The 14,067-nt window shown below is 43.0% G+C and overlaps 1 protein-coding gene across 3 annotated transcripts in view; it reads left to right on the forward strand.

The window, feature by feature from the left end:
* plxnb2b (plexin b2b) overlaps positions 1-14,067 on the forward strand; it is a 122,020-nt gene that overhangs the window by 59,086 nt on the left and 48,867 nt on the right. The window lies entirely within an intron of this gene.

Genomic DNA, 14,067 nt, shown 5'->3' on the forward strand with positions numbered 1-14,067 from the left:
CAGCGACTTTACTTAACTGAGTCTAATAGTAAAAAAAAAAACCTCTACATTAAATGTTATCTTTGTGATGTATTTACAGTTATTTTTATTTCAAGTATTGGAAGTAAAAGGTTTCCAATTGCTGCAAGTGAAGTCACAAATTAAAATATTTATTTATGGTATCAAAGGGGAAAATACAGTAGAATGACCCATTTCCCAGGCTTAAATATACATTCTGTTAATGGATTATTATCTCTGATGTATTGATTTTCTGGCTGCTCAAGGCCTCGCTATTTTCAGTCACTGTACTATTGAGAAGTTTAATTAGTTAAGTATGAAAACAATTCTGTATGTATTTATGCCACAAAAGCCTTTTTCTAAATGTTAGTGACAAAATGCATCTCATGCAGAGCGTTGCAAACTAACTTTATCAGAAGTCAAAAGCTGCACGAGAATTCTCAAAATTTAGACCATATTTGCACTTAATTGAGTTGCAATGAAAAGAGAAAAGTATAAAGAGTACAGTATGCGCATGCCCCCACTCACGATGTTACTGACTGTATTCATTATCAATTCTCTCCTGACAGTTTTCTTTCATGGCTAATCAGTTAAGTGGTTCGTTTATTCAATTGTGGAAAATAGTGAAAAATGACAGTCACAATTTTCCCAATGTGATGTCTTCAAATTGCTTGTTTTGTCTGACCAGCAGCCTTCAACCTCATATTCAAACTGTTAAAAACAGGGAAAAAAATGGCACCTTCTCAGATTTGAGAAACTGGAGCCAACAAATATTTGTCATTTTTCTGTTTTGACTGACTTAAATAATAAATGAAATAATAATTTTCCAGCCAAGCAAATCATGGCCCTAAACTAAAAAGCCTCAGCAGCTTACAACACTGTCTGGTGTTTGAGCCACGATGCAGATGAAGAAGGAAGAGAGATACATTTTTGAATTGATCCTTTGACTAATTGCTTCAGCGCTAACCTGCTCACATGTTGCACGCCCCTTAATTGTTTGTCCTTCTTTTCAGAGTCAAAATAACCCGTTTTTTCTCTCACACCTATGCACACAAGCACCCTCTCCCTGTCAGACAGATTGAACACTCTGGTAGCAGTAGCAGGGACACAGTGGTAGATGTGAGGGAGGATGGCAGCCTGAGTGGCAGCACCACTGATCATCTCCACGATTTCAAACTTAATTAACCTGGGCGTCGCGCCACATTCCTCCGGCCCGTCAACGGCGAGTGCCGGTTCACTATCTCCTCTGAGATCTGCTGCGATGACGGGTAGAGAAAGAGGAGGAAAAGGGCGAGACAAGCCAGATGGGAACTTGTCATCCCACCAGCGCCACAATCCTTAACCTGCCATTAAAGAGTAATTCCGTTTTTTTCACAACCTGAGTCTTATTTACATAGTTGTGTACGTCATTTCTACCAGATATGACAGCATTGTTCTCACTAAATTAATGGCTGAGATCTGGGAAGATGGCAACATCGTGGCAGTGTGTCAGACGGTGCAAGCAAACCAGATGCCACATACTCAGACAGGTTGCAAACAGTCACTTAAACCACTTTATCTGGAAGTAAAACTGAAAGTGAGCAGTGTAATAATGAGAGAATGTGTAACAATCCCTCAGTGCCAAGGGAAACTGTATGTGTGTGTTATTAGAGCAGGTCAAAGTTGAGCCCGTAAATTGTAAACTAGACTGTAAACTGTGATGGCTGGCAGAGACAGTTTGGGTAATGGTTTTACAGCGGTGTCATTTCTCTTCCAGATAAGTTTGACTAAGCTGCGGTCTGAGTGAAACTTCTAATTATGGGCTTGTTCATGCTTCCTGCTTCAGTAAATGTTTTTGATAGGGATATTTGAGGCTGCTGCTAATGATTATTTTCTTTTTTCAATTAATGTGGCAGTTATTTACTTGATTAATCAGTTATTTGTTGGAGTTTAAAACTTCCCAGAGTGAATGTTCAAATAGTTTTTGTCAATGAAACAGTCCAAAATGTAAAGATATTCAATTAACTCTCAGAAGGAGGTAATAAACCTGGCTAATATTTACATTGGAGAGGTTAGAAGCGTTCCTTTTTTTAAAACATTTTTTTGCCTTAAATTGCTGAATTATCTAAAAGGTTGCAAATCAGTATTGTGATTTATTTGACATAACCGTATTATTACATTGGCAAACCTCAGCAGTTAATATTAGAATTACATGTTGAAAGAGCCAAGTGTTCCTTTAGGAGATAAAATTGCACAAACACAAGCGCTTTGACTAAAGTTCAAAAGAAGACATGGATAAAATTTGGCTAACTAACCCTGCCCTCAGCAATTAGTAGCGCAACAAACCCACAAAACAAAACCTCAGTTGCCCCCTGCTCACGTCCTCCTCAGAGACCTGACTCAGACTGTCTGCTTTCTGTCCGTCTGAGCTCTGAGAACGTGGAAGTGCAGACTCAACCATCTCTCCGGTCAGAGGGGGAGGTTTGTGTACCCACAAGGGCCTGCGCTAAATTCCCACAGCCAACCAGGAATTTAAAAATACCCCTGCTTTGCTGTTTCTCATGCAAAGGGAGAGAGAGCCAAGACAGCGGATTGATTGGTGACAGGGCTCGCTCTCTTTCAGCCCTCCTCTCTTCTTTCCTTTCTTAGTCATTCCTTTTTTTGGACTTTTCTTGCAGCCTACTGTAAAAGTTCCCTCATGTTCCTGCATTTTCTGCATTTTCTCAACCCGTGCATCCACCTCCGTCTTCTTCTTCTCCTTACCCTCCCTTCCTTCGATCATCATCCTGTCCGTCTGGCCGTCTCATTTAAATCAGTGACATTTGATGTGAAGTGGCGCGGGCCCGAGAGCTTACAGCCACTGACTCATAAAAACACACATGCGCATGGAGGACTTGATGTGGAGGGAAAGGTCAGGCCTACTCTCCGAGGGCCTAATCACCCACTCTCATTGAGTGGCTCGCTCGCTCAGTCACTCTTGATTGAGTGCGTGTATGTGTGTGAGAAAATGTGATCACGGGTGTGACTTGGTGTACGTAGGCGAGCGAGCGAGTCTGAGTGGGATAGATTGCACTTCGAGAGTGGCGATTGGTGTGCGAAAGTGTGTTTGCCAGAAAAAGTCCATACCTGACTTGTGAACATACGATTAGCAGATGACTGCTTTGGATCAGGTGACGTACACATAGAAAAAACGTGCATGCAAACACACACGCACACACAAAAATCCGCTTGCCCTGAACATGTGGTGTAATCAGCAGCCTTATCAGGGGAACTGTGGGGCTGTAACAGGCTCATTAAACTTCTCCCTGAGCCTTTTTTAGAGAGGGAATTGGCCAAGACGAGTGGGCCACACTTGTCTCTACTCCCTTCTTAATACAGTCTATTCACGACTCGGTTTAAGTGATTGTGCACGTGTATGCATGTATGTGTGACGTCCCCCCTTTACTCAGACCTGCTCTTTCCCTCATGTTTCTGCGCTCATTAGTAGACTTTCAGTGCCGCCCATCGCTTAAAGCAGCCGCTTGCAGAGCAGGGCAACAGGGATTAAGTATTAAAGAGCCTCAGCTGCTCTGGGGCTCCTGTAGCTCGATGTTCGGCCACCGAGGCCTGATAATGGTGTTTGTTTAGCCATTAGTCAGGCCCTGCTTAGCAGCTCTCTCCCCTCCGGCTGCAGCAGCTCTGATAGATGATGGATGAAGATTGCAAGGGTCGGTGGATTGAGAGACGAGTGTTGTGGAGTGGTTTCAATGGCATCAAGAACATTTGGTGGAAGTGTGTCACGTCGAGGAGAAGCAGTGCAGGTAGTCTCAGCAAATGTGGCGCTTCATTATGTGAGAGAGAGCGGAGAGGAGGAAGTTAGAAGGCGCTCTCGTGTTATGAGTTGAAGTTTTATGTCGAGGCACACGCGTTTTATCAGTGTCTACCCTTTCTGTGATTAGTTCTCTTCGGCCGACTAATTAAAAGTAGCCCAGTCTATTTCCTTCTGCACGACCAGCGGAAAGTACTCCTTCTCGCTGAAAGCTATTTAATTTTATGAGGTATTTTTTGCAGCTAATTTAGCCATTACCTTTTAAGCTCCAAACGTGACCTTTTCTCCATATGCTGAAAAGAGCTTGCTAATCTTTGGGCCATTACCTGATAGCTGTTAGTCATTACCACGAGCTGGAGTCTTACTGGGCCTCAACCAACGCTTATATCCCCACCATCACAGTGCTCAGTCACCATCCACACTGTGACTCATCTTGACAAGTGACAGACACCTGCCAGCTCGCACAAAGGAGCTATTGAGACTCAGTCAGTAACGTGTGTGATTGCCCTCCCTCTGTTCCTGTCCTTCTTCCTTTCAATCTTCCGTTCTGCCTTCTTTCCTGAAGTAACTACAGCTCATGCTCTATTCATACACCACCCTACCTGTGTTTAAAGGAGCAGTTTTTTAGGAATACCATCATTTGTTTCCTTTCCAAGAGTGAGATGAAAAGGTTGTGACAAATTTATCCAAAGGGAAAAACTGGCACTTTTAAAAACTGCCAAACTAATTCGTTGTATCTTTTTTTTTGTTTCGTCAATACACACAACCCAGAAGAAAAGAAACCCAGCCTGTGGTTTAGGGGCGTCACCGGCTGGAACTATTTCTTGTCAAACGGCAGTGACTGTGCACAGATTCTTGATGTCCTGTTGTTCCAGTCAGTTTTCTCCATTTCTTTAAAGTCATGTAAACAAGGAAAGTGGTTTCTGTAATTGGCTTAGGTGGCTTTAGAAACCCGATCTCCCTTGTTAGATTTTTCAGCATTGTGCATAAGAGGGTTTCTAATCAGCCTTTAACAAGCATGCATGTGCAAGACAAAGATTTCACGCCAGCAAAGTAAAAGCGGATCATTACATTTACTGAATATAAATTATTTCATAAAGCCCGACTAAAACTGAAACACAAAGTATGTCTGTAACTCTAAATAAGCTCTTAGCCGCCACTGAACATATAACTGAGTTCTGATACATTTGCACCCAGAGGAAACGCTGTGGTCTATCTGTGCTCTCATTGTGATGTCTGTTGCAATGCACTTGCATCCACCAAAAAACCTCAGCAGACAGCATCTTCTACCAGTTACATTAACTAAGAGGTGCTTGCAAATTAAAGTCTGTGGTAGGGAGTACGAAATCTGATGTTGACCTGCTTCAAACACACAGTAACCAGGTTACTGCAGTGCATGTGAATGTGTTCTATCTCCAGAGTTAACAGCTTTCTCTTAGTAAGCTGGTCTCTTGAGAACATGCAGACGTAAAGAGTGAGGTTCACAATAGGAGTGTAATTGTTCGCAAGGGGGAAAAGTTAATTAGAAAAGTGATGCTTGTACAGTCTTCGTCATCACTGTTTTATCAGTTTTGCTGCCATGAACAGAGACCGAAGCCACTCCTCTGCTGCTACATCTGGCAGCCCACGCCACGATCAAAGATGCTGCATAGAACCACGGAAAAGATGCATGAGCTGATATCTAACTGAACTTTTTACATTTCCCTTTATGCACAGATTGAACAAGCATGCCAATTATTGAGCCTCTTCTCATATTTCTGCTGAAAAGAAGGCGAATAGGCATGTTGCCAAAGTGTTCTGCTGTTACTTTAAGGTCAACGGCACTAAAAACCCACAACAGTTCCATCTCTGAGTCCACTGTCCACGGAGGTTTCATGTTAATTCCTATATGAGGACATTTGCAAGATCAGTCACCATGAGATCAGTATTCCCCTTGAAACCAAACGAAAGCTGGGCACTGAGACTAAACCACATTACAAGATACCTTCATGGCTCATTGGCGTTTATGCTGGTGAAGTGAAATCATTATAACCAATAAGGTGTGTAATGGATTCCTTCCCAGCAGTCAGTCTGCCTGCCTGACTTCTTAATTGTCGCTGCATGTGTGCTGAAACGTGAGTGCGTGCAGCATCTAAGCGCGGGGTGACTGTGCGTTAGGAGCAGGGGATCGCCTCGAGGTGGCATGCGCATTAGTAAAGCTGCCCTCCAACCAGAGGAATCTGAGATTGAAGCTTCTGTGTTCGAGAGCAAGCATCCAACCTGTCGAAATGCCCTTGAGCAAGACACTGAGTTTATTACCTGTTCTTAAAAAGGAGTCTGGACTCTGACAGGAGTGAGTATAAAAAGAAATTCCCTGTAGCTATCAGTCAATGTGTCAAAAAGAAATGAGGGCTGTGGGTAGTGCTGAAACGATGAGTTGATTATTTGATTAGTGGATTGACAGAGAATTAATGGACATCTATTTTGCTAACCAATTGTTTAAGTCATTCATCAAGCAAAACATTGCAAGCATGACATTTAATGGACTACATGAGTAGTAGATCAGTCAAAAAATATAATCTACAGATTGATTTATAATGAAAGTATTTTTAGATGCCGCCTTAATTGTGGGTGTGGGCAGCATTTTTCAAATGCAGCTACCGAGTTGGATCTCAGATGCCTATCTGTGAGTGAGTCAAGTAGATGAGCTTGTGTGTGCGCGCCCGCCTCTACGACTGTTTGTGTGTATTAGCAAACCCTCTGGATGTGGCAGTGATGCTGGTCGGAGGAGGCGTTGGCTCCTGAAAGTAGCTCTTCTCTGCCAGACCAGGCCATTTAATCAGGTTTCCCACATCCGCCAGCTGTGTCCACACAACAAACAGCCACTCTGTCCCGCTGGAGAGCTGCAACATCCAGCTGGGGTGTGGAAGGGGTGGCGGGGAGGCCAGTTAGCATTGGGAGATTAGCCCAAGCTGCTGCTGCCCAGACAGAGAGAGGTTGCATTTGGGTGTGTGTTTGAGAGGCAAACAGAGATTGAGAGATTACAACAGACACCGAGGTCGGATGCTGAGAAAGGTGCGAGGCGGAAAAGTCTAGCAGTGTGCGTCAGAGTCTTTGTGTGTGTCAGTGCGCACAGGCACATTTAAATGAGTGCTCTGCTCAAGGTGTTTTGTGTGTGTGAGCCTGTGGTTTTGCACTCTCGCTGCTCAAGTGTCCAGCTGGCAGAGGGGAGATAGCAGGAGCCTTGAAAATGGTGACGGAGCGGTAAACAGACACACAAACAGTCTATCAGTCCTAATGAGGAAAAGTGCTGTGCCTAAAAGGATGGTGTGTGTGTGTGTGTGTGTGTGTGTGTGTGTGTGTGTGTGTGTGTGTGTGTGTGTGTGTGTGTGTGTGTGTGTGTGTGTGTGTGTGTGTGTGTGTGTGTGTGTGTGTGTGTGTGTGTGTGTGTGTGTGTGTGTGTGTGTGTGTGTGCACGTGCAGGTGGTGTTCACACCACCTGATTCGGGGTCATACATCACAACAGACAAACATTCACAGGAGGCCCGGCATATGTAGACACACAAGAGACACGCAAGCACACGGCCGTGAGAATTGGGACACTCAGAGTCTAATAGGAGAGCAAAGTGTGATGCACACACTGCTTGGGTCACGGGCCAACTTTAAAGGTGTTAGCATATTTAGGCCAGAGCAGCTGGATCCCGCTGAAATATACCGGTCCCATCAATCCCCCGCCTGTGCCTGGTGCCCTGAATACAATGGCTGGGCTGGCTGCTTTGGTGAGCGTGGTTCTCCCAGTCAGTCAAATTGAAATAAATGAACTGCCAGCCCTGACGGCGGGGTAATTGTTCATATGGAAATTGGATTGCCTTCGTCACACCAGCCTCCCATTGCAACTTGTGAAACAATTTCGCTGTAAGGATGGGACAAGAGCGTTTGCATGTCAAAAAAAAAAGGCGAGCTGGAAGACATGCAAAGAAAAGAAAGAGTTCTCCACTCTCTCCCACTTCATGTTTCATCTCTAACAATGCTTCTTGTTCTGCTTATCCTTCCCGGGTGGCGGGAAAATAAAGGACAAGGATCCGCCCCTCATTTTCAGCTCCTTGTTAGGGCTCCCAACCCAGGTTGTCATGTTGCCTTGTACACACTTTATCAGGCTTTTTCAGCATCCTCAGTGCTGCGAGATACATGGTGGGGGTTTCTTTCGGGCATTAACCCCTCATTCACCTCTCCTTCTCCCCTCTCCGCCCAGGGCTGAGGCCTCTGGGCACAGCCGAGTAATTTAATAGCAGTTCACTTTTATCGGCGTGTAACAGTGTAAGTGGTTTCAGTGTGAAGATACCCCCCACATCAATGTCAGAGCAGGCATCCATCAAAGCCACTTCTCCAGTCAGGAATGTGCTGAATATGAATGATCTCAGCATGGGGTGATATCTTATTATGTTTTCAGGGCAGGGTGTCTGGTTTTTTTTTTTCATTTATTATATCATTTTTCTCTGTGTATCTGTCTTAATGAGTGAAGAGGAGCGCTCACGCTGATTCAAAACTTGCCAGGTCAGCAGTTGCACGAACTGTTTGTGTTTGATCTAGTCACAGCAGACACATTTCTCCCCACTCACGTTTTCCCCCCTTTTTTCCCCTCCCGATCTTTCGCTTCCTCGCCCAAACACGCTCGCGCACGTACTTCTGGCAAGAGGATTGGCCCAGAGGCAGGCGGACTGCCACGCTGGGTTTTAGTGGCCCCTGTGTCAAAGAAACACAGCATGGCAGTTTGAAGCGAGGAGTGTCTCTGTGTGGTCGGAGTGGGATTACCTCGTCAGCACTTCAAGCTGAGTCGGTGCGCGTATTGGTGCATGCACATGTATCACTAAGCCTGTGGGTCTGTGTGCGTTTGTGTGCACACCTGCCATTTTTCAATTATCTTTCCCTTTTCCCTCCGCCGCGAGCCGCTCCTCCTGTCCAGACATGTCCTGACTTGCGGAAGGAGTGTGAAAGAAATGGTGCTATATTTGTCAACAGAAAGCGTGCGCATGTGTGTGATTATTAGCAAGACAACAAAGAGACACTTCATGCAAGCCTGTGCATGTTGTGTCTGAACAGTTTTTCTCTTACTATCACTTTGCTGAACTGAACTGCCTCTGCGTAGCTGGAGCAGACTCCTTTATTCTGGACCTATACAAGCATTGTTTGTAGGTTTTTCTTGTCCTGTTTATTACCATATAACGTGTCCTCCTATGCCGGGGATCACAGAGATATTTTTACTATTCTCTAGATTCATTCTACACATGTTACTCGAGCAATAAATCATACATTCACCAAGGTTACAGTGTCTGATTACGGTTCAGTTTAGGAGTTTCTGTTGTTTTGTTCTTTTGTAGACTCCATTTATATCAATAAGAAGGCTGAATGCCTGAATTGACTTTTTGTTTAATTCAATACAATTGAACAGCAACACAAAACAAGCTCTCCAAAATTCCCAAATCAAAATGAATGGAAGGCAACAGAACATTCTAACCTTCATGTAGGAAAGATTTCTTGAAGGACTGTTGTATTAGACAGCATCAGTTTTAACTCGGTGTAGCCTAGCTAATTAAATGTTAATTGAGTGGGAGTTAGCTATCTTTTAAGCGTTTCCACAGCAACAGTGAGTGAAACATGCAGATCAATGGCAAAAAAAATTAGGACACATGCTGGTAATTTGTGGTTCGTTAACACTCATGTAGGGTGAACAGAATGTTTTACATACACAGAAATGAGGGCATCATCAGGTGTCATCAGAAGGACGGAGCTCTGCTATGTTTAGGACAACCCCACATTAAAAACATCACCAGTCAACTCCTGGAGGGGGTTAAAACAGATGATATTTTTATAGGTGACCTTTTGCAGTCCTGTGAATGAGTGCATGTGAAATCTTCAGGCTTTTCAGAAAAGTAATGGTGTTGTCTCAAGTCCCAGCTTTTAAATATTGTGTGACTTTGGTAACAAGCAAAATGGAGGAGAAGCTTGTTGCAGAACCTAACCAAGCAGTTTAGTTGCCTAAACCTAAAAAAGCAGCAATTGGTAATGAAAATAATTTAAAAAACTGAAAAAAACGTAATAATCCCACATGGGTCACAGAGGGCATGTTGAGTAAACAGCCACAGCAACTCAGATGTGCTGCTGTTCTGCACCGACATTTCCTGCTTATGGAAGTTGTTTACATTCTTTCATTCTGCACCATTTTCCCAGTAAGATGTCTTTGTAGCTCCCGAGTTCTTCCAGATGGCAAATGTTTTCTGTTGAAGTAAAGACAGCAGAGCAGTTTGGTGCAAGTGCTTGTTCATCCACGCTTTTGAATTTGAAAGCAAAAGTGTTAATTTACTCAAAGGACCCTAATCTATCTACTAGTTTGATCGAAGTCTTTGGCCAGTTACACAGTCCACTGACCTTCAGCATGTCTGGCATGAAGATTCATTACAAAATAAGAACTAAGAAGTGGAAAACTGATTGAAATGAACAAATAATTGATAACATCTTTTCAGGTTCATGGCTCAATGGTTACCAATTTGCAACAGAATTATCACTTCATTATCTTTTAAGCCCCCTTTGCATTCTTTTAGTAAACTTTTAATGAGGAAATAACTGTACTGTATATCACAACCATGGCTTTCAGTCACTAGTGAGGAGAACTTCACTGCTGAAAAAGATAATGATTCAGTCAAGGATGATTCAGCACACTCACTTCAGCTTATAGGTTCTTCTCCATATTGTTGTTTTTACTTTTGCTTTTACTGTAGAAAGTGCAACGTGGAGGGGAATTCAATGAGACACTTAATTTGAGGTCAATGCATCGCCGGTATCAGGGCTGTTTGAATTCAACAATTGTGTCTTTCATGGGATCACATTTTTCAGATGTGCCAGCTTCATTAGCACGTGATGTGTTTCATTATTATTTATTCCAGGCCATTGGAGGCTTCATTAGCTGCAGGCTGATGCGGCACGCAGCCTCTAAATTTAGCAGCATTTTATTTATTCAGAATGGCCACGTGTCGGATGGTATGCCCAGTTGCCATTTTCTCCCACAGAGGCTTAGAGACATGTTGAGAAAAGAGAGGTGGGCTGGTCTGGAGAGAAATAGGCCTCATTCCACCTGTGTCACCCCCAACAGGCGTCTGTCTCTCTTCAGCTCTTTGAAGCCTCTTTAATTCCAGCGTTCAGGATTAAGCCCGTGAAAAAAGGATAAAAAGTGATAGAGCGACAGAAGGAGACATCCTAGGAGAGAACAGGCTCCTTTGAAATATGTTAAGAAATTCGTTTGCGCTGACCCACAATGCGACATCTGAAGGAAATTTGTGAGACATTTTTTTTTCTGATCGGGGGCTGGCCATAGGATTTGCATGAATAGGAAAAGGACTCTTTGAAGTCATGGTTGTAAGTGGTGCCGGAGCATTGTGCAATCTAAATGAGCACCCCGAGACAATTGTCCTTGCGTCCACAGTCTGAGAAAGTTGCCTTGTCACAGGGTGTTTTATTGGAAGTCAAAGGAATCAAGTAATTTCCTGTCACAGAAACCACTGACATAATCCACCTTTTGTAGAGTCTCTCTGTGCGGGCGTGTGTCTTGCCCAAGTGGATTGATAGAAATATGGATATTACAGTTTCAAGTGGACGACAGAGTTGAAAGAACAATTGGAGAGGTAGTCACAACTAGTATTTAGACAGCACAGTCTGGGAAAGTGCTCAGTGGCATTAAGCAAACAGCTGTCGTTTAGTTTCATATGACATTTCATAGATGTGCAGACCTACTGCAGTTTTAATTGACATGTAGTGGAGCTGCTGATGAAGTTTAAAAAAACACTGGATATTCTTGCCAGGTGTTTTCACACACTGAAAAAAACCCAAAAGCTGCCAGCAGATTTGAAAGGCGTGTTGTGAATAAAAATAAATAAATCACCAAAATTCCCACCATTCATCAGAGCCAGAGAGTGTAAAAACAGAAACATTAGTTTCAACTTTTTCATGCTTCTTCAACTGTTTACCCGTGCCATGGAATTCCACACAAAGCTCAGATTAAAATGACGTTATATCTTTGGCACGACTTAATTCCGTGTGTCTCTTTTAAAAATTGGCCAAAAGTGATCTGTTTGCAGATTCTGTAAAAAAATGAATAGTCGTAAATCAGCTGTGACTAACAGCGTTGTGACAAAAATTCTGAGACTTAGTAGTAAAGTAGAAGTAAAATATCTATAATATAAAAAGTTACCTTTTTTTTCCCCCCCAGTTTTGGTACCACCTGTGGGCACTTGGGAAAATGTTGTCCATATTTTTTTATTCCAGTCCCCCCCCCCCATTTTATTGCAAAATAAATGTTTAAATGAATTCAACTTCTTAAAGATTCATGGCATTAAATTATTGGGTTCTCTCTCTTTCTAGCCATGGTTGTTTCTGTGGAGGTTCAGGACTTGATATTGCATGAAAGATGAGCCCGGAGTGAGTGAAAAGGAGCAAAGGTTAAAGGTCATGCGGGATGTCAGATTACCCATAGCAGCTTAATCATCAACAGGCTGTCACGAAGCACAGTGAGGATGTTGGAGTGTAATAACATGCAGTTGTTTCCGAATGCAATAAAATGACTCCAAGCTAGAGCAAAGTTTGTCCTAAATACACCCTAGGTAAGGCTTTGTGAAGTTCGCTTTAACAGAAGAAACTTTTTTTTTGCTGCCAGGATGACTCCCAGAGGCTTTCTTTTAATTCTATTATCGTTTTTAAGGCCATTTTTCCGTGTCTCCCTGTAAACATTTTGCAATTTGCCACCGCTCTTTGTCACTGCAAGTTGGCTCTGTTTTGCTTATGTTGTCAACACTTTGATGCTGGAAGAATGTTTTGCAGTTCGTGCAGTTTTTTCTGATGCTTCCTTGAAAACTCAAACATAAGAGTCATTGTGGCGCCTCTTAAAGCTGACACAAGCTTGCAATTGCCAGTGGAAATGTCTTTGAAATTGAAGTTGTGTTATTTAAGAGGCAAAATTATTGTTCCCCTAACATCCCTTTTATTTTGTCCACTCTGTAGTGTGCATGTAAACTCAGAGTTGCTTTTTTTTTAAAGTTTATTTTGTATGTGCTTCTTAGTTAAATTGTGACAGAACGCTGAGTTGCCCCTCCTCCTTAATTAAAGCTGTAAAAACTACCCTCACACATTTCTGTCCTGAATAAGCACAGACAGGGATTTTATTGCACCATTTCAATTTTAATGGAAATATTTTAGGCCATGAATTGAAAATGGCACGATACGTTTATGCAGTGAAATGGGTGAAAGGGAGGAGGGGAGGGAGAAAGATTGAGGCAGTAAATGGGAAGAAAAATAAAATCATCAAATCGAGTAGTGGGCACTTAAATGCAAATGAGTGTTTCCAGTGAAATTAACAGGGTCCCCCCTGGGCAAATGTCTAATCAGTGGTCTCCCCACTTAGTTCAGTGAGCAAGGGCAGGATAGCGTAATAAAACACAGCTCTGGCAAGTGACTTCCTGGAAGTTTGATCAGCGGGTTTCAGTTTGACAAATGTGCCTGTGGACTTGAATGACAAGGTGGAAAGAGAGCGAGGCTACTACCGAGAGTGTGCAAGCTCCAAAACCACACGCAACCGTAGACGCACATTTGCTGTGTGGGCAATAGCTGCTTGAAAGCCACCTGCCGTTCCATATTTACCACAGCCTGGGCAAACAGCAGTAAGCGAGGACTCCACAGGCACCTGCTGTTTGCCGGTATGATGCTGTCTGTATTTTACAAGGATATTGTGTGATCATGTTTCCTGAGACAAAACAGTGTACTTCCTGAACACATTGTGCTTTGAGGTGTTACAGAGAGAGAGAGACGGGAAAATAAAGCAAAGTGCAAATGAAGTTGGACCAGATCCAACAGGGTTTATTGTGTTATGGTTTGAGATCTAGCTCTTGGCCTTAATCTTTCTTTACCCCCACACAGAGCAGTTTTATTTTTTCCACCAGTGATCATTTCTGATATTAAGTCAATTAAATCCAAAATAACACACCCCTTATATAACTGGAGCAGGGTGTTGAGTCATACACAGACACCTACGCCACATACTGTTGGCTTCAGGCAAATTTTAAATGGCTTTACCCCCTATAACTGAAATCTGTGAATCCATATCATGATATACTTTGTTTCGTAGCCATTAAAGGGTCAGTTCACCCAATTTACTGAGGCTGATTCGCTTGATACTCTTGTTTGTCATGCAAATCGCTTGGGTTTCGTTTGGCCTGCCTCTCGTTTCTCTGCCTTCTCACTCGAGATAGAGGAGAATGAAG

Source organism: Acanthochromis polyacanthus, chromosome 8 (assembly GCF_021347895.1).
Source record: "Acanthochromis polyacanthus isolate Apoly-LR-REF ecotype Palm Island chromosome 8, KAUST_Apoly_ChrSc, whole genome shotgun sequence".
NCBI classification, from domain to species: Eukaryota; Metazoa; Chordata; class Actinopteri; family Pomacentridae; genus Acanthochromis; species Acanthochromis polyacanthus.